The sequence below is a fragment of the Oncorhynchus mykiss genome, chromosome 2 (assembly GCF_057628025.1).
Source record: "Oncorhynchus mykiss isolate SJ-2025 chromosome 2, ASM5762802v1, whole genome shotgun sequence".
In the NCBI taxonomy this organism is placed as follows: domain Eukaryota; kingdom Metazoa; phylum Chordata; class Actinopteri; order Salmoniformes; family Salmonidae; genus Oncorhynchus; species Oncorhynchus mykiss.
Window position 1 is genome coordinate 55,949,052 of NC_143023.1, and position 27,544 is coordinate 55,976,595.

At 43.9% G+C, this 27,544-nt stretch overlaps 1 protein-coding gene across 2 annotated transcripts in view; it reads left to right on the top strand.

Moving 5' to 3' along the window:
- The window catches only part of LOC110491898 (uncharacterized), a 73,463-nt gene that overhangs the window by 14,348 nt on the left and 31,571 nt on the right, over positions 1-27,544 (top strand). Inside the window, exon 1 of one of the 2 annotated variants that reach the window (XM_036950947.2) lies at positions 13,886-14,125. The exons of the other annotated variant lie outside the window; for it this stretch is intronic. The gene's annotated coding sequence lies outside the window, so the exon portion shown is untranslated. Of the gene's footprint in view, positions 1-13,885; positions 14,126-27,544 lie in introns of those variants that run through there. 2 annotated transcript variants of the gene reach the window in all.

Sequence of the window (27,544 nt, forward strand, 5' to 3'; positions counted from 1 at the left end):
ATCGAATCCCCGTGCTGACAAGGTGAGAATCTGTCGTTCTGTCCCTGAATAAGGCAGTTAATCCACTAGGTTAACGTGAATTAAGGCTGTCGCTGTGAAGGTTAAATAAATCAAATATATATATATATATAATCACCATGGTTATTATTGGGGAGCTGTGTCAGGGGCAGGGGTACTGCAGAGTCAGGTTTTAGAGAGAGGGGAGGAGAGTAAATTCCCTGCCAGGTAACTTGAGAGCACAAACAAACTACAGGATAGATTATTACACTGCACCGACAATAAGTGCTGAGCCGTATCAGAGCAGGCAGAAATGACACAGCATTCCTTCGAGAGGATAAACATCCAGAGGACGTTCTATGTGAAAAGAATGCTTCTTTTTATAGTGGTGTAACTTTTTTTTTCCGGTTTCAACCGTTCCGTGTTTCCAGGTCGCTTCACGGTGTCGAACACGTTGCTATGGCTACCAAATGCACACAGACATTGTGCTGCATAAAGCCATCTGCTCTATCAGTGACCCTGTGTACTGCTTGTGTGGGCAGCTTCGATCTATTCTTAGTGATCTAGTATCCCAGGACCATTGCTCTTAAGAATCTCATAGCAATGTGGATATGTGCTGTAATTGAATGTGATTTTTTAAGACGTGGTTTAAGCCCAAGGGAACAATGAAAGGTTTTACAAGCCATTTAACAGTACTTTACTTCAACGGAAGCGGCAAACTGGACTTGACACAACAGTGGTGATGAGGTAATGGACCATGCCGTCACCTCTCGCTACTTTTTGTTTGACATTCAAACAACAGCTAGGTTTTCCACTTAGCTCTGACTTAGATTTCATCGATTCGTGCTCTTTGCAGAAACGTAATGAATGCAGAATAGTCCGAACATACACATCCAATGGCTTTGTGCAGTTGCTCACGTCAATGATTATGGGTTTATTCTGTCAACGCTGAGGTTTGAAACACTAGCACAGTAAAGGGTTGAAAAACGGTGTGTTCATAACCGAGCTTGTGGTTCTCATTTTAGACCACCTCTGCATCACTTCACGTCTGCATGCTGGTCCTCCAGGCAGAAATGGGGGTGAGCCAGGCCACCGTTCCCAGCCAAGGGCACTCGAGAGCGAGATCAGATTGTGCTGATTCTGAGCTTTGTGGTGGAGACAAAGGGACTGCTGGTTCTCTGAGGCAGCTCAGGTTGAGTGAGGCTGGGGCTGCTTTGGAGGGCCGGGGATGGCTGGGATGTGGGGGGGGGGGGGGGTAGAGAGGAGGGCTGGGGCTATCAATTGCACTCCTCTGTTCAGCATTAGATAGGCTACAATGCAGATCAATGGCACTGAATGATGAGGGGAATTCATCGCCTGCATTGCAGAAATAGATAATGGGATCATGTTGCTCAAAGTCGATGGAAAGACACAACTCAGTCCTGGAGCAAGCTCAATGGAGAACCTCCATAAAAAAATATTTCTAGGTCCAGGAAGCTTAATCTGTGTCCAGGAAATCCCCCCCCCCCCCCCCCCCCCCCCGCCAGTTTTAGCATCGTCTAGTATGACACAGCCTAAGACGGAGGAAAACCAATGGAAGCTGTGTTGTAATTAATGCTGGGCAACAATACACTGAGTGCACAAAACATTAGGAACACCTGCTCTTCCATGACATACACTGAGTGTACAAAACATTCCATGACATAGACAGACCAGGTGAGTCCAGGTGAAAGCTATGATCCCTTATTGAGGTCACTTGTTAAATCCACTTCAATCAATCAGTGTAAATGAAGGAGAGGAGACTGGTTTTTTTTATTTTTATGTCTTGAGACGTGGATTGGGTATGTGTGCCATTCAGAGCGTGAATGGGCAAGACTACATATTTAAGTGTCTTTGAACAAGGTATGGTAGTAGGTGTCAGGCGCACCGGTTTAAGTATGTCAAGAACTGCAACGCTGCTGGGTTTTTCCCACACAACAGTTACCTGTGTGTATCGAGAATGATCCACCACCCAAAGGACATCCAGCCAACTTGACACAACTGTGGGAAGCATTGGAGTCAACATGGGCCAGCATCCCTGTGGAACTCTTTCGACACCTTGTAGAGTCTGTGCCCCGATGAATTGAGGTTGTTCTGCGGGCAAAAGGGGGTGCAGCTTAATTTTAGGAAGGTGTTCCTAATGTTTTGTACACTCAGTGTATGTCACTCCTGTTGTCAGCCGTGTGGCCTTGAAGCGGGTTAGGGTTAGGTAAGGGTTATGGTAAGGGTAGAAGTTAAGGTTAGGGTTTAGTGTAGGGACATCCCAAGTAACCCTTATTGCACTAACCTTTCCAATGTCTGGTCCTTTTAGTGCAGTCTTCCTGACTGACTTCTTCAATACTGTACGTTACTTAAATGAGCTTGGAGTTTGAACACTCAGGTGTTGGATGGTGGAAGTGCAGCAGCGAACCCCCATGATTCGCCTCCTCAGTTGTAAAGGATGTCTGCAGCGAATTTTGTGCCTGTCTGCATTTTCTACATTTTGCTCCATCCGTTTATTCATTTTGTCATCTGTACTTGACACTCACAAACAATGAACATACTCACACAGAGCATCAAGGGTGTGTATCATACACGCGCGCACGCACTCACACACATACACACTTTCTCCCTCCCACTGACGGACCTAAAAATGATTTGACCGCAATGATGTGCAGTATCCTTTCTGGTGGTCTCTAACACATCCCCCTCTAACACCCAGCCGAGAAGCAAGGCATGAGGCATGGATTACCGTCAGCAATTTACTCTGATTAAGTCCTTCTAGGCTTAGTGAAGTCACCGATACACACAGAGGTGTGTAGGCTGAACCTCACATGGGGAGTATCGATGGTGCTCACCGGGTTCCCATCAACAGAAATGGCTCAATATCCACCGAAACTATCAAACAAACCACTATTCTATCCTTCAACTGTTTTGTTTTTCCCGATCATTTTATTCTCAGTCAGTAATGGTACAAACAGACAGAGTCTGCATCCTAAATAGCACCCTATTCCCTATGAAGTGCATAACCCTTGACCAGTGCACTATAAAGGGAACATGGTACCATTTGGGAAGCAACCGGTTACTTCTTCCCAGAACACAGAGATCATTCAGTGTTAATTGGGGCTAGGTGCAGTGGGCTATGGGAAATGAGGGCGGATGTGGGCTTCAATGCTCAGAAGGCCTATGGGTTACTTTGTAGTGAGGCCGTTTATTATTTCTGTGAAAGGGGGATATGGCAGGAAAGCAAGAGAGCGGTGGGATCGTAAAGCAGCTGTAATCGCCATATAGAACTTCCTCCCCAACACGATCCACAGGTGGAGAGGAGGAGGAGGCGAGATGACCTGGGATAGTGTGTGTGTTTGTCAGATACGGTAAGCCACAATCAGATGGGTTCATATGAGACAGTAATGCTCTGTAAAATGAATTAGATCATTAGATGAGAAGGTTCCCGAATGATAACACAGAACATGTGGTAAGAAATGATAGGATATTAAATCAAATATATTTTACTTTAATGCGCCATTCTTTATCTTAGGTTGGCACAACAAGAAGACAAAATGTCAGAAAACTCACTGCACAATATCCCCTCCAATTCAATAATAATTTTAGCACAGTGATGCCAAAATTGCCTTCACGACTTCAAAATAACCTCTTAAAAGTGTATGTGAAAATTCATACATTGTGTGACATGACAGAGGTTAGAGGCGGCTTGAGGGTAGTGGGTAGATGATAATTAATAAGATCCAGGGTCAATGGTTCCTATTTTCTTAGTTGCATCTATGTTCCTCCTCTTGAGTGACAGAACACTGAGCCAATCACGGCGCAACTAGAGAACTCTACCAACCCCTAAGCTCTGTAATTTCCGCTGGCTGCCCCATCACCACAGAAAGCACTGTGCTAGGCTGAAACACCTACATTTTGGAGCTGCCTTACTCAAGAAAGCAAAAAAGAGACCATGTTTGTATACTCAATTTTTTAAACATTTTTTTTTTACATTGTTTGCAAACTGATATGTGACACGTATTAATGCCAAAATAACATGCAACAACCAAAGTGGGGCTCAAAACAGGAATGATGGGTCACCACTGCCTACCAGTGAGTTTGAGGCTGTATAATGTGAGTTTGAGGCTGTATAATTGTTTGAAACCTGAATGTTTTACTTGACTTCAAATAATGAGGAATGTCAATGCTTCAAAATAGCCTAGCAAAAATCCAACCATAGAAATGTGAAGACTTCCTCATGCCATTAACCAGCATTTCTCTCCTATTCTATTGGTTTTCATATCAACTTTCTTTCATTTTCCGAAAGCCAAAAACATAATCCTAGTCATATTAGCAACCCATTCTAATTGTGGCTATTAGATTCCTCGCTTTCTAAATTTGGAACTGAGATTTTAATGTCTGTCACATACAGATGTAGGATTTTAATTTGAGCCAGTTTGCTACAGCAGGAAAATCATCCTGGAGTAACAAGAAATGTGAATTATTATGTAGATTATAATTAATGGACTTTTTTTTGAAGGGGTTGATACATTTTTCGTAGGGCAAATCAAGTCTGATATCTGAAGGTGGATATTATAAACTTTAGAAGCCTTTTTAAACCTCAAATACACAACAAGTTTGCATTTCCTGCTGTGCAGAAACATTCTCAGCAACAAAAGAGTGATCAAATTAAGATCCTACATCTGTATGAAACCGATCGCATTAGATGCGCTGTTTAGAGCAGTGTTTTCATGCAAATTTAATTTGGGCAAATGTTTGAAAATGAAGTTTTATTAGCTGCTTCATTACAGCAGTTGCATGTTCAATAATAGGCTATATAGCCTTTTGACTGTAAAGCATTAAACACACTGAGAATCTGACTGCTGATAAACTGCCAATAGGTACTTATCACAGTAGGAGGTTGTTCCTTCTCTTGCTAGAACCTGCTGCGTGCCAACCTGGTACTGACGGATCTGCATTTGTACTTGTAGAATGCTCGGCAGTGGCCGACAACTTGACTTTGCACCAATCAGATAGCACGAACCTCCACGTGGGGGAGCCAACTGGAGTGACAAGAAAAAGGACAAATAATATCTCTTTTTCCAGTCTAATCCACCCTTTTCATCAGATTTGTTCTAACTAAAACAATAAAGCGTCATAAAACATTTTTTTTTTCAAGCCTTTACACCTTTTACGTCTAGCTAGGGAGTTTTGTGCTTCAAGAAGGATGTTTTTCTCCTTACGTTTGGATGTGCACTAGCTTATTTGTTAGCTAGTTCATGTGAACTTTCTAACTAAGCCAGGCAGTCACACACACATGATAAGAAACGAATGGGGTGGTACGTGAAGCACAATGCACACAACAATACATGCTTTCGTCCCAGTCTGAAGTCCTCAGCGCTCTGGGGCAGGTTTTCATCAAGGATCTCTCTGTACCCTGCTCCATTCAACAAAATGTGGTAAGAGTGAAGGAGTCGGAATACATTCCGAATGTATTGTATTAATGACCTAACAGCAACAACAAGTAATCAAGCCTTAATCACATGGATTGTCAAAGTTGAAGCTTTATCAGAAACACTCATGTTTATGACTGACTATGGTAAATGTTATGTCTTACAAAGCTGTTATAAAGACTTTGTGAACACATACGGGGGGGGGGGGGGGGGTACAGTAAAGTGTTAAATACTATATAGTAAAATACCCATAAATACTATATAGTTACTTATTCAACATGTTTAACAAGCATCCAGGCTGTTCTTCTTCCTGTTTATACCCTTTTGTCTTTCTAAATCTTCAAGTCAGACCCTAGTGGTAGAGCACTGCTTTATAACACTGTGTGATAGAGTCATCAAGAGGTCCTGAGACACTTCCATGTTCTATAACCGACACTTCCTGGTTCTATTACCGACACTTCCTGGTCCTATTAGTGCCCTGCGATTCTGTGCAGCCCAGTTCTCTGACCTCATTTAGGGCCCTGAAACTGGCTTCTGCTTCTTGTCACTGCCATTAATTACCCTGCTAGCCCCGGGGTTCTGACTGGGTCACCCTGCACTCTGAGTCTCCCTGAGTAGTAGCCCAGGTTGAGCTGTGGGTTACTTTTTTGGAGGACTGGTAGTGTTTTGATAGTCGGAGTTAACCTTGTTACACATGTGATTGTGAACACCCCTTACACTTATGTGTGGTACTCACTTTTTCCTGTGACTCACTCACACACACACACACACACACACACACACACACACACACACACACACACACACACACACACACACACACACACACACACACACACACACACACACACACACACACACACAATTCAAACAAATGAAATTGTATTGGTCACATACACATGGTTAGCAGATGTTAATGCGAGTGTAGCAAAATGCTTGTGCTTCTAGTTCCAACCGTGCAGTAATATCTAACAAGTAATCTAACAATTTCACAACAACTACCTTATACACACAAGTGTAAAGGAATGAATAAGAATATGTACATATTAATATGTGGATGAACGATGGCTGTGCGGCATAGACATGATGCAGTAGATGTTATAGAGTACAGTATATACATATGAGATGAGTAATGTAGGGTATGTAAACATTATATCAAGTGACATTGTTTAAAGTGACTAGTGATACATTTATTACATCCAATTTTTAATTATTAAAGTGGCTAGAGATTTGAGTCAGTATGTTGGCAGCAGCCACTCAATGTTAGTGATGGCTGTTTAACAGTCTGATGGCCTTGAGATAGAAGCTGTTTTTCAGTCTCTCGGTCCCAGCTTTGATGCATCTGTACTGACCTCGGCTTCTGGATGATAGCGGGGTGAACAGGCAGTGGCTCGGGTGGTTGTTGTCCTTGATGATCTTTTTGGACTTCCTGTGACATCAGGTGGTGTCTATGTCCTGGAGTGCAGGTAGTTTGCCCACTGTGATGTGTTTTGCAGAACTCACTACCCTCTGGAGTGCCTTACGGTTGTGGACGGAGCAGTTGCCGTACCAGGCGGTGATACAGCACCGACAGGATGCTCTCGATTTTGCATCTGTAGAAGTTTGTGAGTGTTTTCGGTGACAAGCCAAATTTCATCAGCCTCCTGAGGTTGAAGAGGCGATTTTGCGCCTTCTTCACCACGCTGTCTGTGTGGGTGGACCATTTCAGTTTGTCCGTGATGTGTACGCCGAGGAACTTAAAACTTTCCACCCTCTCCACTACTGTCCCGTCGATGTGGATAGGGGGATGCTCCCTCTGTTGTTTCCTGAAGTCCACAATCATCTAATTTGTTTTGTTGACGTTGAGTGTGAGGTTATTTTCCTGACACCACACTCCGAGGGCCCTCACCTCCTCCCTGTAGGCCTTCCCATCGTTGGTGGTAATCAAGCCTACCACTGTAGTGTCATCTGCAAACTTGATGATTGAGTGGGAGGCGTGCATGGCCACGCAGTCATGGGCGAACAGGGAGTACAGGAGAGGGCTGAGAACACACCCTTGTGGGGCCCCAGTGTTGAGGATCAGCGGGGTGGAGATGTTGTTTCCTAACCTCACCACCTGGGTGCGGCCCGTCAGAAAGTCCAGGACCCAGTTGCACAGGCCGGGGTCAAGACACACACACGCGCACTGCAAACGAGTCTGTAAAAATAGCCATTATTTGAATGGAGGATGAAAAGTTGTCAGTTTCCATTACATGTCAGTAGTATCTAAACCAACAGAACATGGCCTTGCACTTGACTTCTCTATTTCCACCTCCCTGCACATTGGGTTGACTTGTGCTCTCTAGGAAGTGTTTTTTGCTCTACTACAGTGCATTACAGCTAAGCAGGAGGTGAGAAAGAGTTTACAGGGCTACAGATTGAGAAAGGGAAGTCAAAATGAGATACACAGGAGTGCATACTGTAGGGACAATCCAGTGAACATTGTAAAAGGCTAACAATGGGCTGACATTAACTATGAGTATAAGGCTTATGCCGATAAATTATAGGCTGTGCTCAAAATGGCACCATATTCCCTACATAGTGCTACACTATGAAGGGAATAGGGTGCCACCCACTATACAGAAAATAGGGTGCTATTTGGGAAATAGGCATATGCTACCGCACAGAAGTACTCAGTGGCCCATAGTCACTAGCTACAGTACATCCAATCTGCTGCTGCTATGCTAATCCAATAGCAGTAAAATGCAGTGTCATCATGGTGGACTGACTGTCTGTTAATCCCATTTACACTCACCAGGCATATTAGTGCACGCTAACTCTCCCAATGGGAAGAGTGGTGTAATAAAATAGTCAGCGTGTAAATGTCGAGTCATATTTCAGAAATGTTGCTGGGGTCTCATTCTGTAGGTTTAATTTTCTTTCGCTGAGGTTTCACTGAAAATGTTTCAGAAAGAGCAATACATGGATCAAGGTTTTTGCCAGTGTCCATTTTTCATGTTCAACTCTCGACAGTTAAAGTAGTCTCTCGGAGGTACAATATTCCTCCCTGTACTCACCCACAGAAATAGGTGGAGTGTTTTATCTGTTGTGGGGAACTGTAGAAAGAATATTGAGAATGGTGAGGTTTTGCAAGGTAAGAGTATTCTCTTTGGTGACAGATATTTAGCATCTCAGATTAAAGACTCAGACAGCGCTTCGGCACAGCGGGGTATGGATCCTTGTGATTTGACCATTTCTTGAGCCAGCGGGAGAGGGTGAGTTAATATCTTAGAAACCCAGAAATGATATTTGGTTCAAACCTGTTTGAAAACATTCACATCAGTGTTGTACAGTAAAACAATTTGATAAATTGAGAAGGGCTAATTGGCTAATGGCCAATTACGGAGCATACTGTATCAGTTGTTTAAATATTTTCTACTCTTTTTAAATCTCTCCCTTTTGTGTTAATTCAGTACAACATGAAAATCTACAAGACCCAAAAGCACAAGGCAATGTCACTGATTAGATTAGTTTCATGTAGACTTCATGCAGTTGTGGAACCTCACAAATGTATACTATGAATGGGGGGAAAAAAATCCCATGATTACAAATAGAGAATCAAATAGCCAAGAGTAAAAAATGGCTTCAGGGGCACCTGGCATGAGGGTCTGTGGTATCCTTGGGACGTCCCTACCCTAAACCTTAACCCTAACCTTACCCTAACCTTAACCATAACTTTTACCATAACCTTAACCAATTTAAATGTAAACTTCAATGGGGTATGTACATCCCAAGGATCCCGGATAGCACAGACCCTGGTGTAGTTTGCCCCCGGTGATGTGTTTTGCAGAACTCACTACCCTCTGGAGAGCCTTACGGTTGTGGGCGGAGCAGTTGCCGTACCAGGCGGTGATACAGCACCGACAGGATGCTCTCGATTTTGCATCTGTTAAAGTTTGTGAGTGTTTTCGGTGACAAGCCAAATTTCATCAGCCTCCTGAGGTTGAAGAGGCGATTTTGCGCCTTCTTCACCATGCTGTCTGTGTGGGTGGACCATTTCAGTTTGTCCGTGATGTGTACGCCGGGTAACTTAAAACTTTCCACCTTCTCCACTACTGTCCCGTCGATGTGGATAGGGGGATGCTCCCTCTGTTGTTTCCTGAAGTCCACAATCATCTCCTTTATTTTGTTGACGTTGAGTGTGAGGTTATTTTCCTGACACCACACTCCGAGGGCCCTCACCTCCTCCCTGTAGGCCTTCCCATCGTTGGTGGTAATCAAGCCTACCACTGTAGTGTAATCTGCAAACTTGATGATTGAGTTGGCGGCGTGCATGGCCACGCAGTCATGGGCGAACAGGGAGTACAGGAGAGGGCTGAGAACGCACCCTTGTGGGGCCCCAGTGTTGAGGATCAGCGGGGTGGAGATGTTGTTTCCCTACCCTCACCACCTGGGGGCGGCCCGTCAGAAAGTCCAGGACCCAGTTGCACAGGCCGGGGTCAAGACACACACACAGGCACACGCGCACTGCAAACGAGTCCGTAAAAATAGCCATTATTTGAATGGAGGATGAAGAGTTGTCAGTTTCCATTACATGTCAGTAGTATCTAAACCAACAGAACATGGCCTTGCACTTGACTTCTCTATTTCCACCTCCCTGCACATTGGGTTGACTTGTGCTCTCTAGGAAGCGTTTTTGCTCTACTACAGTGCATTACAGCTAAGCAGGAGGTGAGAAAGAGTTTACAGGGCTACAGATTGGGAAGTCAAAATGAGATACACAGGAGTGCATACTGTAGGGAGAATCCAGTGAACATTGTAAAAGGCTAACAATGGGCTGACATTAACTATGAGTTTTAGGCTCACGCCGATAAATTATAGGCTGTGCACAAAATGGCACCATATTCCCTACATAGTGCTACACTATGAAGGGAATAGGGTGCCACCCACTATACAGAAAATAGGGTGCTATTTGGGAAATAGGCATATTCTACCACACAGAAGTACTCTTGGGACGTCCCTACCCTAAACCTTAACCCTAACCCCTACCCTTACCCTAACCTTAACCATAACTTTTACCATGACCTTAACCAATTTAAATGTAAACTTCAATGGGGTATGTACATCCCAAGGATCCCGGATAGCACAGACCCTGGTGTAAGAGCACCATCTCTCCAAAACGGTATGTATGTATGTGTTTGTGTGTGCATGTGTGTGCACACATCATGCATTATTGAAGCAGATATTAAATTATTCAAAACATTCATATTGATCCCAGGGCCTGATATCACTGTAGTCTGGCTCGGAGAGAGAGAGAGAGAGAGAGAAGATGGAGAAAGAAAATGGAGAAATACATAGAAAAAAAGGGGAGAAGGAAAGGTGAGAGGGAGGATAGATAGTGCGAGAGAGAGAGATAAAGCTTAGGTCAGAGGGATGACAACCATCTCATCATCCCATTGATCTCTTAGACCATTCCCACACCACACACATCAATGGTACCCTGGTGGGCCAAACAGAATCCAACCCTGGGTTGATGGGGGGCGTATCAGCCCTGGACACATACTGTAACAGAACATAGTCCATGGCAGGAATGTTTACTTTGGGGTGTGTGTGTGTTATTAGGTGAGGTCTAAAAAGAGCACTGCTGAGCAGTGAAATGTAGCATACCTTGTGAGATGTAGGTGTTAAGTTGCCCAGAGACGCTGATCTTGGGCCAGTTTTGCATTCCCACCAATAATGGTTAGGTTAGGATTGGGGAAGGGGAAGATGATCCTAGATCTGTACCTAGGGGAAACTTCACCCTAATTCATTTACAAAAGAGATGCTAATGACAATAAGTTTTGGATGACCCTCAGAATTACACTGGTGCCACGTCTGACTCTGTAGCTGGCAATCTTTGGCTAAGTTCCAGATCGTCTGTAAATCAGTCATGCTGCACAAATGAATGATTTAATGCAGCGTCATCTACATTGCATATGGGGATCAAATTACAAAATCATATTGATGTGGTTAATGACCTGTTAAACACTTATCTTAAGCCTGTCGCATGCTTCCCAGTCTAAACATTTTGCGTATATGACAGAATTGTGTGAAGTTTTTGTTTGTTAACGCAACAAAATGTGGAAAAAGTCAAGGGGTCGGGATATTTTACGAATGTACTGTATATATACAGTTTGGACACACCTACTCATTCCAGAGTTTTTCTTTATTTTGACTATTTTCTACATTGTAGAAGAATAATGAAGACATCAAAACTCTGAAATAACACATATGGAATCATGTAGTAACCAAAAGAGTGTTAACCAAATCAAAATATATTTTAGATTCTTCAAAGTAACCACCCTTTGCCTTGATTGCAGCTTTGCACACTCTTGGCATTCTCTCAACCAGCTTCATGAGGTAGTCACCTGGAATGCATTTCAATAGAGGTGCCTTGTTAAAAGTTCATTTGTGGAAGTTATTTCCTTCTTAATGCGTTTGAGCCAATCAGTTGTGTAGTGGTGGTATACAGAAGATAGCCCTATTTGTTAACAGACCAAGTCCATATTATGGCAAGAACAGCTCAAATTAGCAAAGAGAAACGACAATCCATCATTACTTTAAGTCATGAAGGCCAGTCAATCTGGAACATTTCAAGAACTTTTAAAGTTTCTTCAAGTGCAGTTGCAAAAACCATTAAGCACTATGATGAAACTGGCTCTCATGAGGACCACCACAGGAAAGGAAGACCCAAAGTTACCTCTGCTGTGGAGTATAAGTTCTTTGAAGTTACCAGCCTCAGAAATTGAGGCAAATAAATGCTTCACATAGTTCAAGTAACAGACACATCTCAACATCAACTGTTCAGAGGAGACTGCATGAATCAGGCCTTCATGGTCAAATTGCTGCAAAGAAACCACTAATAAAGGACACCAATAATAAGAAGAGACTTGCTTGGGCCAAGAAACAAGAGCAATGGACATTAAACCTGTGGAAATCTGTCCTTTGGTCTGATGAGTCCAAATTTGAGATTTTTGGATCCAACCGCCGTGTCTTTGTGAGATGCAGAGTAGGTGAACGGATGATCACCACGTGTTTTTTTTTGCTAATTTATTGAAAATGAAGTATTCACACCCTCAAGTCAATACATGTTAGAATAGCCTTTGGCAGTGATTATAGCTGTGAGTCTTTCTGGGTAAGTTTCTAAGATCTTTGCACACCTGGATCGTACAATATTTTCACATTCTTTTTAAAGTTATTCCAGCTATGTCAAGTTGGTTGTTGATCATTCTTAGACAGCCATTTTCAAGTCAAAACTGTAACTAAGCCACTCAGGAACATTTAATGTCATCTTGGTAAGCAACTCCAGTCCTGGTGTTTTAGGATTTTGCCTGTGCTTAGCTCTATTCAATTTATTTTTGATCCTAACAAGCATACCCATAACATGATGCAGCCACCAATATAATATAAAGAGTGGTACTCAGTGATGTGTTGTATTTGCCCCAAACATAACACTTTGTATTATGGACATTAAGTTAAAACAATTGCCACATTGTTTTCCAGTTTAATTTAGTGCCTTATTGCAAACCGGGTGCATGTTTTGGAATATTTGTATTCTGTACTGGCTTCCTTCTTTTCACTCTGTCATTAAGGTTAGTATTGTGGAGTAACTACAATGTTGTTTATCCATCCTCAGTTTTCTCCTATCACAGCCAATAAACTCTGTAACTGTTTTAAAGTCACCATTGGCCTCATGGTGAAATCACTGAGTGGTTCCTTCCTCTCCGGCAACTGAGTTAGGAAGGATGCCTGTATCTTTGTAGTGACTGTGTGTATTGATGCACCATCCAAAGTGTAATAACTTCACCATGCTCAAAGTGATATTCAGTGTCTGACTTATTATTATTTTTTCACCCATTGGAAAACCTCCCTGGTCTTTGTGGTTAAATCTGGGTTTGAAATTCACTGCTCGACTGAGGGACCTTACATATGTGTGGGGTACAGAGTTGAGGTAGTCATTCAAAAATCATTTTAAACACTATTATTGCACACAAAGTGAGTCCATGCAACTCATTATGTGACTTGTTAAGCACATTTTTACTCCTGAAACTATTTAGGCTTGCCATAAGAAAGGGGTTGAATACTTATTGACTCAAGACATTTCAGCTTTTCATTTTTATTAATTTGTAAAAATGTGTGATGAACATAATTCCACTTTGATATTATGGGGTATTGTGTGTAGGTCAGTGACACAGAATCTAAATTGAATACATGTTACATTCAGGCTGTAACAACAAAATGTGGCAAAAGTCAAGTGGTGTGAATACTTGCTGAATTGCAGTATATATATTGTAGGATTTTCGTTTTTAGGATGAGTTGGTGGTGCGGACAGGGCCGAATTGTTGTCCCAGTCCGACCCTGTCTTACTCACCAGAATGTTTTGTGCTTAGTCTTAGCAGTGGAAGAGTTAAAGCTGGTGCAATATGTGAGTCGCATAGCGCCCCTCACTGGCCCAAAAAGTCGTAGCTGAACCATAGGCGGTTGGTGGCTGCAGATGATGTTGCCGCATCCCGTTCCGCTTTGCCACAGGCCTGCATTCGTATCAAAATCTGCCAATCTTCTCTCCAATCCCTCGCTCGCTCCCTCCCTCATCCTCATCCTCCTCCTTCTCACCCCGCCCGCGCGCACACCACCAATGCTCCTCTCTGGTTTCTAGACACACGACTCTACGCTTAAGTGGCTCGGCATCGGTAACGGTATGTAAATCTGTCTATGACAAGTAATCCTGGCAAATCGGTTTTACATAAAATATGCCGAATGATTAGGCTATATGTTCAGCCGTTCCTAAAATGGAGTCCGTTATCCTTATGTTTGCATGGAATTGATCAATGGTAGACTAGATGTGTACCGATAGACTTGTGACGTAGGGTGACTGGCTCCTCTCCCTTTATCCTCAGATGACTGCATTACATTTCAATGTATTTCATCAGAAACATCATGAGCCCATTTTTAGACGCATCGGATTTATCCACCGTATTCCCGTGTACAGATTGACTTTTTAATTCACATTTAATTCTAATTGTTTGAATAGCATATTTGCCGTGACAGTAATTTGTTGAAAACAATTCCAGACAGTACTAAGTCATTAAATAATCAGACACTTATTTAAACCTACCTTGACATATGGGAGAGCGGTACAGAACGCTCAGGTGACGGAGTTCAACCACTCTTTGCCTCGTCCAAAGTAACTGGATTAATGCACTATGAAGTGAAGATTAGACACGCGCATGTGGCATAATTCGTTTTAATATTGAACTGTATCAGTTTTAAAAAAATGTAGCCGTGGTATTCATTAAGATGTAGTATTGAATATATTGAGATATGAATGCAATTAAATCGGCGCAATAGAATGCTGGTTTGTTTCCACTGGGCGCCTTGAGCTGTAGTTCGATTCGTTCCGCTCGATTGGATGGTGTATGTTTTTTTAACCGCGAGTGGGCGTGATATGGATACGTTGTTGAGAACGACGTTACGTGTGTTTACCTCTCGGTACATCGAGGACATAATTGAGAATCAAAACAAGCACGCACAAACGTCCCTCTAAGCTCTCAAATAGACTATAATAAAGTTTACATCACTTAGGAATGGGTGCATTTTCTAAAGATTTTAAGATCATGAATCGTAAACTGGATGAATTAGTCTCGTTTGTCAATGTCAGAAATGTTGGTACTGATTTTCTTTGTTCAGCTATTGCCTAGGGCAGCATGCTTTCTGTGTTATTGTGAATGTTGTAAAGAAATGTGTCATGAAGATTATTTGTTCTGCTGTTTAATACGATGTGATTAGTACATTTTTCTTTGAGATTCTGTAGCAATGTTGTAACCTATGGATACTAGTGTTGTGCTGGGTGAATTGGGACTGTCCCAGGCCTCCAGTGACTCAGCAATGGTCTGTGTGACTCAGACGCAGCCTGTGTGTGTGTGTGTGTGTGTGTGTGTGTGTGTGTGTGCGTGCGTGTGCATGAATCTGCTTGCGCCTGCCGACTGTACGACCAGTGATGATGAATGGAAATACTAATCAACAGAGGAATAGCAGGGATGAAAGAGGGATTCAAATGATGTTAGCGAATTGATAGGATACTGCATTCATTCTCCTTCTGTAATATAATGAAAGTGTATGTAAATTAATGAATTAGCCATTAGTATGACTGTAAAGTGGAGGGGCTACCATTGGGATTTTTATTTTTTATTTTTTTTACAATAAAATAATCAGGCTCGCAGGCACACATTTTGGGGTAATGCTTTGAATCCCAACGAAGAACAACTTGAACATAATGTAGCTTTCTCACCCACCAGAGTCAAGTGAAAGTGCACCAGCTTGACAGTCAGCTAAATGCTTTTGTGGGCAAAAGTCAAAGCTAATGTGCATTAGATAAAACCTGTTTGGGTGCTCTCTATGAGCTAGCCATATCAGTCGTAGCCTATAGCATTTCATCGAGCTTTGTAGAGCTATTGGCTAGCTTAGCAAGGCTAGGTTTAGCCTGAGGCTACTGTGTTGAGTCACACTGTCGTTGCTACCCACTGTTCAACCCACACAGCTTGCATACATTTTACTAGGATAAATGCTTTGTTTCCTGATAGGGTTATGGTAATTTGAGCAGATATGTAGACTGGACAATGGTCTGTAGGAAAAACAAGACTGTTTTCTGGTGTGCTTTGGGAAGGCTTTGGGCTCAATTCAATCTGTATCGCTGTAGTTAGGGCAGTTTAAATTTAAAGGTGATTTCCAGTTGAGACGTCATGTGCAAATTTGACCGTGAATGGCAATGTTCCCGCATCATTGCCTTTAAATTTCAATCGCGCTATAGCGCTGGACTTCTGCGATACAGATTGAATCAAGCCCTTTGGTTGTCAATTTCATGACGCAACCTCCAAGGCAAATAGAGACATTTGCCATAGCTGTAGGCAACATAGATTATGGAGTGTGTTTTATTTACGGTCCCATTCATTCAATTCGTATTACCAGGTTTATAGGAAATTTAGTGATTTAAATAACCATATCCATAAAAATCTATCTGGCCATTCCACATCCATAGACATAAGCTTAATAAACAGTAGTGGTCTGCCAAAGCATTCTGGTTGAAACTGGCAGACAGGCACAATCAGGTGATCCAACTTCATCCATTTTAAATACATTTCTAATTGAAGGACGTTGCGATTACCGTCGTCATTATGCGTGTATAATTTGCTACAACGACTTACTTAATAGTTTCAAATTGATGGAGTCTTAGCCCTAGTTCAAACACCACTACCTCACTTTATATTTGGAAGAGCGGGGATTGAGTGCTGTCTGAAACATTGCAGTGTGCCTCGCCAGACTTTTGATAATAGTTTGGGAGCCTCTGCCGCTCATTGTGTGTGGTGAGGGTGAACTAGCCTCTGGTTCAAGGATCATGAACAGTTCTTCCACTGTCGGGAGAAATGGTAATACATATTAATATATGTTAATTGCATGCAAATAAAGGTTGGTTTGCTACCACTCCCACAAAGGAAGAACAATCAGCCTTAGATTTGCAGGTGGTCGCGTTAGAACAGACCCAGGGTCTGTTTGTGTCTGCAGAAATGCTAAGGCTTATGGTTAGTGTCATTTTTGGTGCACTTTAAAACCAGGAAATTATGGTAAAAACCTGACTTCTCAACACAGAGGTTGAAACATTAATGACCGATGGGCTTTATATCAACATACAAATTGTTTGGCAATCTCGGGAGATAATAGAACATTATGTTGCACATTAGGCCTAATATCGCTATTTAGTGCAATACGAATTCTGGTTGCTTTATTAACACAAGAGGTCGGTGTTATTCCTGAATTTGATCCAAAACCAACTAGGAAGTGTTGAGAACAGTATCTTAATTTCTAGTCAGTTCGTCTCGCCATAAATTTGCCGTCTGGACTGTGCATCATTGACTCAACAGGGTGCTTACTTCCTAATCTGTCAGGATTTGGGATTGGGTTTGAAACAAAGAACCACTCTCACACCGGGATTAGGAGTGTTGGTTCATGACCTGGCTGACATGTTGCACGTCTGGGGAAATATGTTCGAATTAATGTAATCACGGAGACCTTTTATTTAGATCAACTCATTTGTTGAAGCGAAGTGCAATCTTTGAATAACAACAGGATTCCATGAAGGAAGCCATGCAAACAAAGAAACAAACATGCACACGCAAACACACAGACAACAATAATAACAGTAATAAGGCTCGGAATAGCTTGGCTAAAATACAATCCATAATTCAAAGATGGTCCAATGTGTGTTGCCTTACATAAAGCTGTGATTTAGTCTAGCTAGCTAGATTGTCTAGCTTGGTCTAACCAGACTGAGTACTGTGTCACCATTGTTTCACACAGCACTCGGTCTGATTTACCCTCCAAAGCAGACACAGCCAAAACAACCGCTATGCGGATGTTGGCTAAAGCAGATTTGATTGAATCAAGCCCTAAGTCAACCATGCGGAAGTTGCTTAATTGCTTATTCCTGTTCATATACCCAAAGTCCGGTGAATGCATGACTCATGGTTTAGCACAGTTATTGATATGTGTGCTGGAACATATACAATTATGTTTATAATCTGAACATACAGTGTCATTAATGATATATATATATATATATATATATATATATATATATATATATATATATATATATTACACACAGTACCATTCAAAAGTCTGGACACACCTATTCATTCAAGGGTTTTCTTTATTTGTACTATTTTCTACATTGTAGAATAATAATAATAATAATAATAATAATAATGAAGACATCAAAACGATTAAATAACACCTATGGAATAATTTAGTAACCAAAAAAAGTGCTAAACAAATCAAAATATATTTTAGATTTTAGATTCATCAAAGTAGCCACCCTTTGCCTTGATGACAGCTTTGCATAATCTTGACATTCTCTCAACCAGCTTCATGAGGTAGTTACCTGGAATGTATTTCAATTAACAGGTGTGCCTGGTTAAAAGTTAATTTGTGGAATTTCTTTCCTTCTTAATGCGTTTGAGCCAATCAGTTGTGTTGTGACAAGGTAGGGTTTATATACAGAAGACAGCCCTATTTGGTAAAATACTAAGTACAGCAGTAAACATTGATCCTCTACTGAAGGCTTCTATTCCCACTGGTCCCCAATGGTCGTCCTGCTCCATCTCCCATCCTGATCCCAAATCTGCTGACTAGGCCTGGAGTACCAGGCATCCAATTGGCCTGACACACCTTTAGGCACTGAGGTGCTTGGGCTCAATCGAGCCGTGCAAGCAAAGATGGTCCTTTTGGGGAGATCAATTTCATGTAGCCTACATCCCTGCATTTTTTTTTGACGTAGTGTTCCATACTAAAATTCTCCCCGAGGAAACGAAAGGATTAGATTTGTCACCATGCTGGCTTGGTGTCATTCTCATGATATGGGTTGCAGCTATTCTTGATTTTTTTTTGTGTGTATTGTGTGAGCTTTTGTCTTGAAGGGAAGACATATGCCTCAAGCCTCAACAAACATACTCATACATTTCAACACTCCAAGTAAGGACACAATCCAAATCACAAATACAGTGAGGGACAAAACATGAGTGGGCCGAAAAGTTTTGAATGCATAACCTCCATAATGGAAATCTGTTGTCCAAAAATGTTACATAGCGCTTAACATTCACTTGAAGAGGCATATCTATGGGATATTTTATGGGAATTTCCACCTCCTTGCTTGCTGGATTCCCAAAATAAGATTTGTGAGATGGAAAAGGACGGAGAATGTTCTTTCTCTCTCTGGGTTTTCTCACCTTAAGCAATGGTATCATGGCATCACTTGTCGTTGTGCTGAAGGTCACCTTGACAGGTATTTTTCATAATTCGTGTCCCCTGGTTGTTGTCTAGTCAACCCTGTGACCCTGTCTTGGATTTGTCATGGGGATGGATGACATGTCACTGTGCATCTGACTCATTTGTGACAGCCATTTTATAATCATTACATCAACACTGACACCTCTTGGACATAAGTATGGAGAGGAGATGCACAAACCTTATGATTGTGTGTGTGTGTGTTGGCTACCCTGAGAGCATTTGCCATGCAATATGCAGAAGAGATATTCCGATGTGTTACTGGCTGTGTGGGCTGTAGATGAGTTGTGGTTACACAAGCACAAGTTGTGGTGCAATTAGTGTTCATTACCAACTTCTAATCGTTTGCGTCTTGCGGCATCATACAATTCACTTCCCTAATTCTTAATGATTTTTGAGAAATGACTGTTCCGTCTCCCCTCGCAGCCTCTTACCTAAGAGTCAAGTTCCTCCGTAGCCTACATGGAGCTAGATGGAATACTGTAAAGGGAAAACGAAGCAATGGTTTTGGATGCAATATAGTGAAACAAGAGTGAAAGATGGTTTGGTCAGGAGAGTTGGAGGTGAGATATTTATTGGCAGTGTAGGCCCCCCGAGTGGCAGTGGATCCCCCGAATGGCTGTAGGCCCCCCGAATGGCAGTGGTGATGTCATGGTTGGCACAGTGTGGGCATCCCGGGTCTCTAGGAGACGGTGACACAGCGTCAAACCCCTACTGTTGCCCTTTTCTGGATGTCTGGTTTTCTGGCTGTCTCCTCACTTTCTTTACTGCCTTTTTTCTCTCTCTCTGTCTTTATGTCCTCTGTTGTATTTTAATTGTCTATTATTATACCTTCACCGATGTGTCTTCTCTGTTCTCCTTGTCTCTTCATCTCCTGATACTCAATCCGGGCCGGCTCCAGGCAGAAGCGACATAAGCGGTCGCCTATGGCCCCAGGCGGCTAGGAACTCAGTCTAGGTCTCAACTTACTGTTGAGAGTTAGAATAGTGGAATACACAAGGTGCAAGTTCAAAATTTGGTTGTGAATTAGCCATTTTTATATTGTTATGTCAGTCATTCAATTAGCCTTGTCAGCTAACCATTCTTATATTGTTAAATTAGTCTAGCCAGCTAACTAAACTTGTAGTAATCATGGCACACCGGGCAAGTTCCCAAGGGACCCTGACCTCTAGGTGGCCCCCATACATTTTTTGTCACTCGCACTCAGATGTCATTAATAACATGGCATAAGTCATTTCAAATGGGGTAGAATTGCAGGGGATTAGCTGTCAAACAACAAACAAAATAAATGCAACATTTTTAGAAGTGCATGTACTTTTTAAAATAAAATTGCCAAATTTTCTCTCCGCCCCATGGCAAAATGTGTAGAACTGCAGAAAACTTGCTTTAAAACGGCAAAGAACTATAATAATTAGGAACTCAGTTGGGGTCTCAAATTACTGGTATGAGTTAGAATAGTAGAACACACAAGGGTGCAAGTTTGACATTTTTGGTTGTGTATCAGCAGTTTTTCTCTTACGTCAGTCACTGACAGTCACTCACTGACAGTCACTCAATGACAGTCACTCAATGACAGTCACTCACTGACAGTCACTCAATGACAGTCACTCAATTAGCCAATTTTTAGATTGGTAAGTCAGTCTAGCCAGCTATCTACAGTGCCCTTCAGAAAGCTTTCATACCCCTTGACTTATTCCACATTTTGTTGTGTTACAACCTAAATTCAAAATGGATTAAATATATATTTTTCAGACCCATCAACACACAACACCACATAATGACAAAGTGAAAACATGTTTTTAGAAATGTTAGCAAATTTATTGAAAATTAAATACAGATATCTCATTTACATAAGTATTCACACTCAATACATGCTAGAATCAATGCACACCTGGATTGTACAATATTTGCACATTCTTTAAAAAAATTCTTCAAGCTCTGTCAAGTTGGTTGTTTATCATTGCTAGACAGCCATTTTCAAGTCATGCATAGATTTTCAAGCAGATTTAAGTCAAAACTATAACTAGGCCACTCAGTAACATCCAATGTCGTCTTGGTAAGCAACTCCAGTCCTTGTGTTTTAGGTTATTGTCCTGCTGAAAGGTGAATTTGTATCCCAGTGTCTGTTAGAAAGCAGACTGAACCAGGTTTCTCTCTAGGATTTTGCCTGTGCTTAGCGCAATTCCATTTATTTTTATTCCCCCATAAAACTCCTTAGTCCATACCAATGACAAGCATACCCATAACATGATGCAGCCACCACCATGCTTGAAAATATGAAGTCTTAAACAGGATGCATGTTTTGGAATATGTTTATTCTGTACAGGCTTCCTTCTAATTGTGGAGTAATTACAATGTTGTTGATCCATCCTCAATTTCCTCCTATCACTGCCATTAAACTCTGTAACTGTTTTAAAGTCACCATTGACCTCATGGTGAAATCCCTGAGCGGTTTCCTTCCTCTCCAGCAACTGAGTTAGGAAGATCGCCTGTATCGTTGTAGTGACTGGGTGTATTGATGCACCATCCAAAGTGTAATTAATTATTTCGCCATGCTCAATCTCTGCTTTTTGTTTTGCCATTTACCAATAGGTGCCCTTCTTTGCGAGGCATTGGAAAATCTCCCTGGTCTTTGTGGTTGAATCTGTGTTTGAAATTCACTGTTCGACTGAGGGGCCTTTTGTATGTATGTATGTATGAAAATTGTATGTGTGGGGTACATAGATGAGGTAGTCACTGAAAAATCCTGTTAAACACTATTATTGCTTACAAAGTGAGTGAACTTATTTTTTGACTTAAAAATAACATTTTTCCATAACAAATTGGTTGAATACTTATTGACTCAAGACATTTCAGCTTCACATTTTTCATTACATTTGTAATAATTACACTTTGACATTATGGGGTATTGTGTGGTAAGTGACACAAAATCTCAAATTAATCCATTTTAAATTCATGCTGTAACACAACAAAATGTGAAAAAAGTCGAGGGGTGTGAATACTTTCTGAAGGCACTGTAAATTTGTAGTAATTATGGCTGAATACTGACCAGGGGTCAGGGGCCCTGACCTCCAGGGGGCCCCCACTGATTTTGTTAGTCACTCTCTGTTACGGTGAGTGAATGAGGACCCAAAAGCGAACTAACTTAAACAGAGCTTCTTTAATAACCAAACATAGGTAGGCTCAGATAGACCGGCAGATTCGGACAGGACAGGACAAGGTTACAGCAAACATGACGATAGTCTGGCTCAGGCATGAAACACAACAAACAAGAATCCGACAAGGACAGGAACAGAAACAGAGAGAGATATAGGGACCTAATCAGAGGGAAAAAGGGAACAGGTGGGAAACGGGGTGAATGGGTAGTCAGAGGAGACAAGGAACAGCTGGGGAAAAGCGGGGGAGAAAAGGTAACCTAACAACGACCAGCAGAGGGAGACAGGGTGAAGGGAAAGGACAGAGACAAGACACAACATGACAGTACATGACAGTACCCCCCCACTCACCGAGCGCCTCCTGGCGCACTCGAGGAGGAAACCTGGCGGCAACGGAGGAAATCCTCGATCAGCGCACGGTCCAGCACGTCCCGAGAGGGAACCCAACTCCTCTCCTCAGGACCGTACCCCTCCCAATCTACGAGGTACTGGTGACCACGGCCCCGAGGACGCATGTCCAAAATTCTACGGACCCTGTAGATGGGTGCGCCCTCGACAAGGATGGGGGGGGGGGGGGGGAAGACGAGCGGGGGCGCGAAGGACGGGCTTGATGCAGGAGACATGGAAGACCGGGTGGACGCGACGAAGGTATCGCGGAAGAAGAAGTCGAACTGCGACAGGATTAATGACCCGAGAAATACGGAACGGACCAATGAACCGCGGGGTCAACTTGCGAGAAGCCGTCTTAAGGGGAAGGTTCTGAGTGGAGAGCCAAACTCTCTGACCGCGACAATATCTAGGACTCTTAGTTCTACGCTTATTAGCAGCCCTCACAGTCTGCGTCCTATAACGGCAAAGTGCAGACCTGACCCTCTTCCAGGTGCGCTCGCAACGTTGGACAAAAGCCTGAGCGGAGGGGACGCTGGACTCGGCGAACTGAGATGAGAACAGCGGAGGCTGGTACCCGAGGCTACTCTGAAAAGGAGATAGCCCGGTCGCAGACGAAGGAAGCGAGTTGTGGGCGTATTCTGCCCAGGGGAGCTGTTCTGACCAAGACGCAGGGTTACGAAAAGAAAGACTGCGTAAGATGCGACCAATAGTCTGATTGGCCCGTTCTGCTTGACCGTTAGACTGGGGGTGAAAGCCGGAAGAGAGACTGACGGAAGCCCCAATCAAACGGCAAAACTCCCTCCAAAATTGAGACGTGAATTGCGGACCTCTGTCCGAAACGACGTCTGACGGAAGGCCATGAATTCTGAAAACATTCTCGATGATGATTTGTGCCGTCTCTTTAGCAGAAGGAAGCTTAGCAAGGGGAATGAAATGAGCCGCCTTAGAGAACCTATCGACAACCGTAAGAATAACAGTCTTCCCCGCTGACGAAGGCAGTCCGGTGACAAAATCTAAGGCGATGTGAGACCACGGTCGAGAGGGAATAGGAAGCGGCCTGAGACGGCCGGCAGGAGGAGAGTTACCGGACTTAGTCTGCGCGCAGACCGAACAAGCAGCCACGAAACGACGCGTGTCATGCTCCCGGGTGGGCCACCAAAAACGCTGGCGAATGGAAGCAAGCGTACCCCGAACGCCAGGGTGGCCGGCTAACTTGGCAGAGTGAGCCCACTGAAGAACGGCCAGACGAGTAGGAACGGGAACGAAAAGAAGGTTCCTAGGACAAGCGCGCGGCGACGGAGTGTGAGTGAGCGCTTGTTTTACCTGCCTCTCAATTCCCCAGACAGTCAACCCGACAACACGCCCCTCAGGGAGAATCCCCTCGGGGTCAGTGGAGGCTACTGAAGAACTGAAGAGACGAGACAAAGCATCAGGCTTGGTGTTCTTAGAGCCCGGACGATAAGAAATCACGAACTCGAAACGAGCGAAAAACAGCGCCCAACGCGCCTGACGCGCATTAAGTCGTTTGGCAGAACGGATGTACTCAAGGTTCCTATGGTCAGTCCAAACGACAAAAGGAACGGTCGCCCCCTCCAACCACTGTCGCCATTCGCCTAGGGCTAACCGGATGGCGAGCAGTTCGCGGTTACCCACATCATAGTTACGTTCCGACGGCGACAGGCGATGAGAAAAATACGCGCATGGATGGACCTTGTCGTCAGAGAGGGAGCGCTGAGAAAGGATGGCTCCCACGCCCACCTCTGACGCGTCAACCTCGACAACGAACTGTCTAGAGACGTCAGGTGTAACAAGGATAGGAGCGGATGTAAAACGATTCTTGAGGAGATCAAAAGCTCCCTGGGCGGAAACGGACCACTTAAAGCACGTCTTGACAGAAGTAAGGGCTGTGAGAGGAGCTGCCACCTGACCGAAATTACGGATGAAACGACGATAGAAGTTCGCGAAGCCGAGAAAGCGCTGCAGCTCGACGCGTGACTTAGGGACGGGCCAATCAATGACAGCTTGGACCTTAGCGGGATCCATCTTAATGCCTTCAGCGGAAATAACAGAACCGAGAAATGTGACGGAGGAGGCATGAAAAGTGCACTTCTCAGCCTTCACAAAAAGACAATTCTCTAAAAGGCGCTGGAGGACACGTCGAACGTGCTGAACATGAATCTGGAGTGACGGTGAAAAAATCAGGATATCGTCAAGGTAAACGAAAACAAAGATGTTCAGCATGTCTCTCAGGACATCATTGACTAATGCCTGAAAGACAGCTGGAGCGTTAGCGAGGCCGAAAGGAAGAACCCGGTATTCAAAGTGCCCTAACGGAGTGTTAAACGCCGTCTTCCACTCGTCCCCCTCCCTGATGCGCACGAGATGGTAAGCGTTACGAAGGTCCAACTTAGTGAAAAACCTGGCTCCCTGCAGGATCTCGAAGGCTGAAGACATAAGAGGAAGCGGATAACGATTCTTCACTGTTATGTCATTCAGCCCTCGATAATCTATGCAGGGGCGCAGAGACCCGTCCTTCTTCTTGACAAAAAAAAACCCCGCTCCGGCGGGAGAGGAGGAGGGGACTATGGTACCGGCGTCAAGAGCTACAGACAAATAATCTTCGAGAGCCTTACGTTCGGGAGCCGACAGAGAGTATAGTCTACCCCGGGGGGGGGGGTGGTTCCCGGAAGGAGATCAATACTACAATCATACGACCGGTGTGGAGGAAGAGAGGTGGCCCTGGACCGACTGAACACCGTGCGCAGATCGTGATATTCCTCCGGCACCCCTGTCAAATCACCAGGCTCCTCCTGTGAAGAAGAGACAGAGGAAACAGGAGGGATAGCAGACATTAAACATTTCACATGACAAGAGACGTTCCAGGAGAGGATAGAATTACTAGACCAATTAATGGAAGGATTATGACAAACTAGCCAGGGATGGCCCAAAACAACAGGTGTAAAAGGTGAACGAAAAATTAAAAAAGAAATGGTTTCACTATGATTACCAGAAACAGTGAGGGTTAAAGGTAGCGTCTCACGCTGAATCCTGGGGAGAGGACTACCATCCAGGGCGAACAAGGCCGTGGGCTCCTTTAACTGTCTGAGAGGAATGTCATGTTCCCGAGCCCAGGTCTCGTCCATAAAACAGCCCTCCGCCCCAGAGTCTATTAAGGCACTGCAGGAAGCTGACGAACCGGTCCAGCGTAGATGGACCGACAAGGTAGTGCAGGATCTTGAAGGAGAGACAGGAGTAGTAGCGCTCACCAGTAGCCCTCCGCTTACTGACGAGCTCTGGCCTTTTACTGGACATGAAGTGACAAAATGACCAGCGGAACCGCAATAGAGACAGAGGCGGTTGGTGATTCTCCGTTCCCTCTCCTTAGTCGAGATGCGGATACCTCCCAGCTGCATGGGCTCAGCACCCGAGCCGGCAGAGGAAGATGGTAGTGATGCGGAGAGGGGGGCGACGGAGAGCGCGAGCTCCTTTCCACGAGCTCGGTGACGAAGATCAACCCGTCGCTCAATGCGAATAGCGAGTTCAATCAAGGAATCCACGCTGGAAGGAACCTCCCGGGAGAGAATCTCATCCTTTACCTCTGCGCGGAGACCCTCCAGAAGACGAGCGAGCAAGGCCGGCTCGTTCCAGCCACTGGAGACAGCAAGAGTGCGAAACTCAATAGAGTAGTCTGTTATGGATCGATTGCCTTGACATAGGGAAGACAGGGCCCTGGAAGCCTCCTCCCCAAAAACAGATCGATCAAAAACCCGTATCATCTCCTCCTTAAAGTCCTGATACTGGTTAGTACACTCAGCCCTTGCCTCCCAGATTGCCGTGCCCCACTCACGAGCCCGTCCAATAAGGAGAGATATGACGTAGGCGACACGAGCAGTGCTCCTGGAGTAAGTGTTGGGCTGGAGAGAAAACACAATATCACACTGGGTGAGGAACGAGCGGCATTCAGTGGGCTCCCCAGAGTAACACGGCGGGTTATTGATTCTGGGCTCCGGAGATTCGAAAGCCCTGGAAGTGGCCGGTGGATCGAGGCGGAGATGGTGAACCTGTTCTGTGAGGTTGGAGACTTGGGTGGCCAGGGTCTCAACGGCATGTCGAGCAGCAGACACTTCCTGCTCGTGTCTGCCTAGCATCGCTCCCTGGATCCCGACGGCTGAGTGGAGAGGATCCGAAGTCGCTGGGTCCATTCTTGGTCGGATTCTTCTGTTACGGTGAGTGAATGAGGACCCAAAAGCGAACTAACTTAAACAGAGCTTCTTTAATAACCAAACATAGGTAGGCTCAGATAGACCGGCAGATTCGGACAGGACAGGACAAGGTTACAGCAAACATGACGATAGTCTGGCTCAGGCATGAAACACAACAAACAAGAATCCGACAAGGACAGGAACAGAAACAGAGAGAGATATAGGGACCTAATCAGAGGGAAAAAGGGAACAGGTGGGAAACGGGGTGAATGGGTAGTCAGAGGAGACAAGGAACAGCTGGGGAAAAGCGGGGGAGAAAAGGTAACCTAACAACGACCAGCAGAGGGAGACAGGGTGAAGGGAAAGGACAGAGACAAGACACAACATGACAGTACATGACACTCTCACTCAGATATTATTAACATGGCCTAAGTCATGGCAAAATTTGTAGAATTGCAACATTTCTCTCTTTATTTTTTTTCTCTGCATTGTTGGGAAGGACCCGTAAAAGAAAGCATTTCACGTAACACCA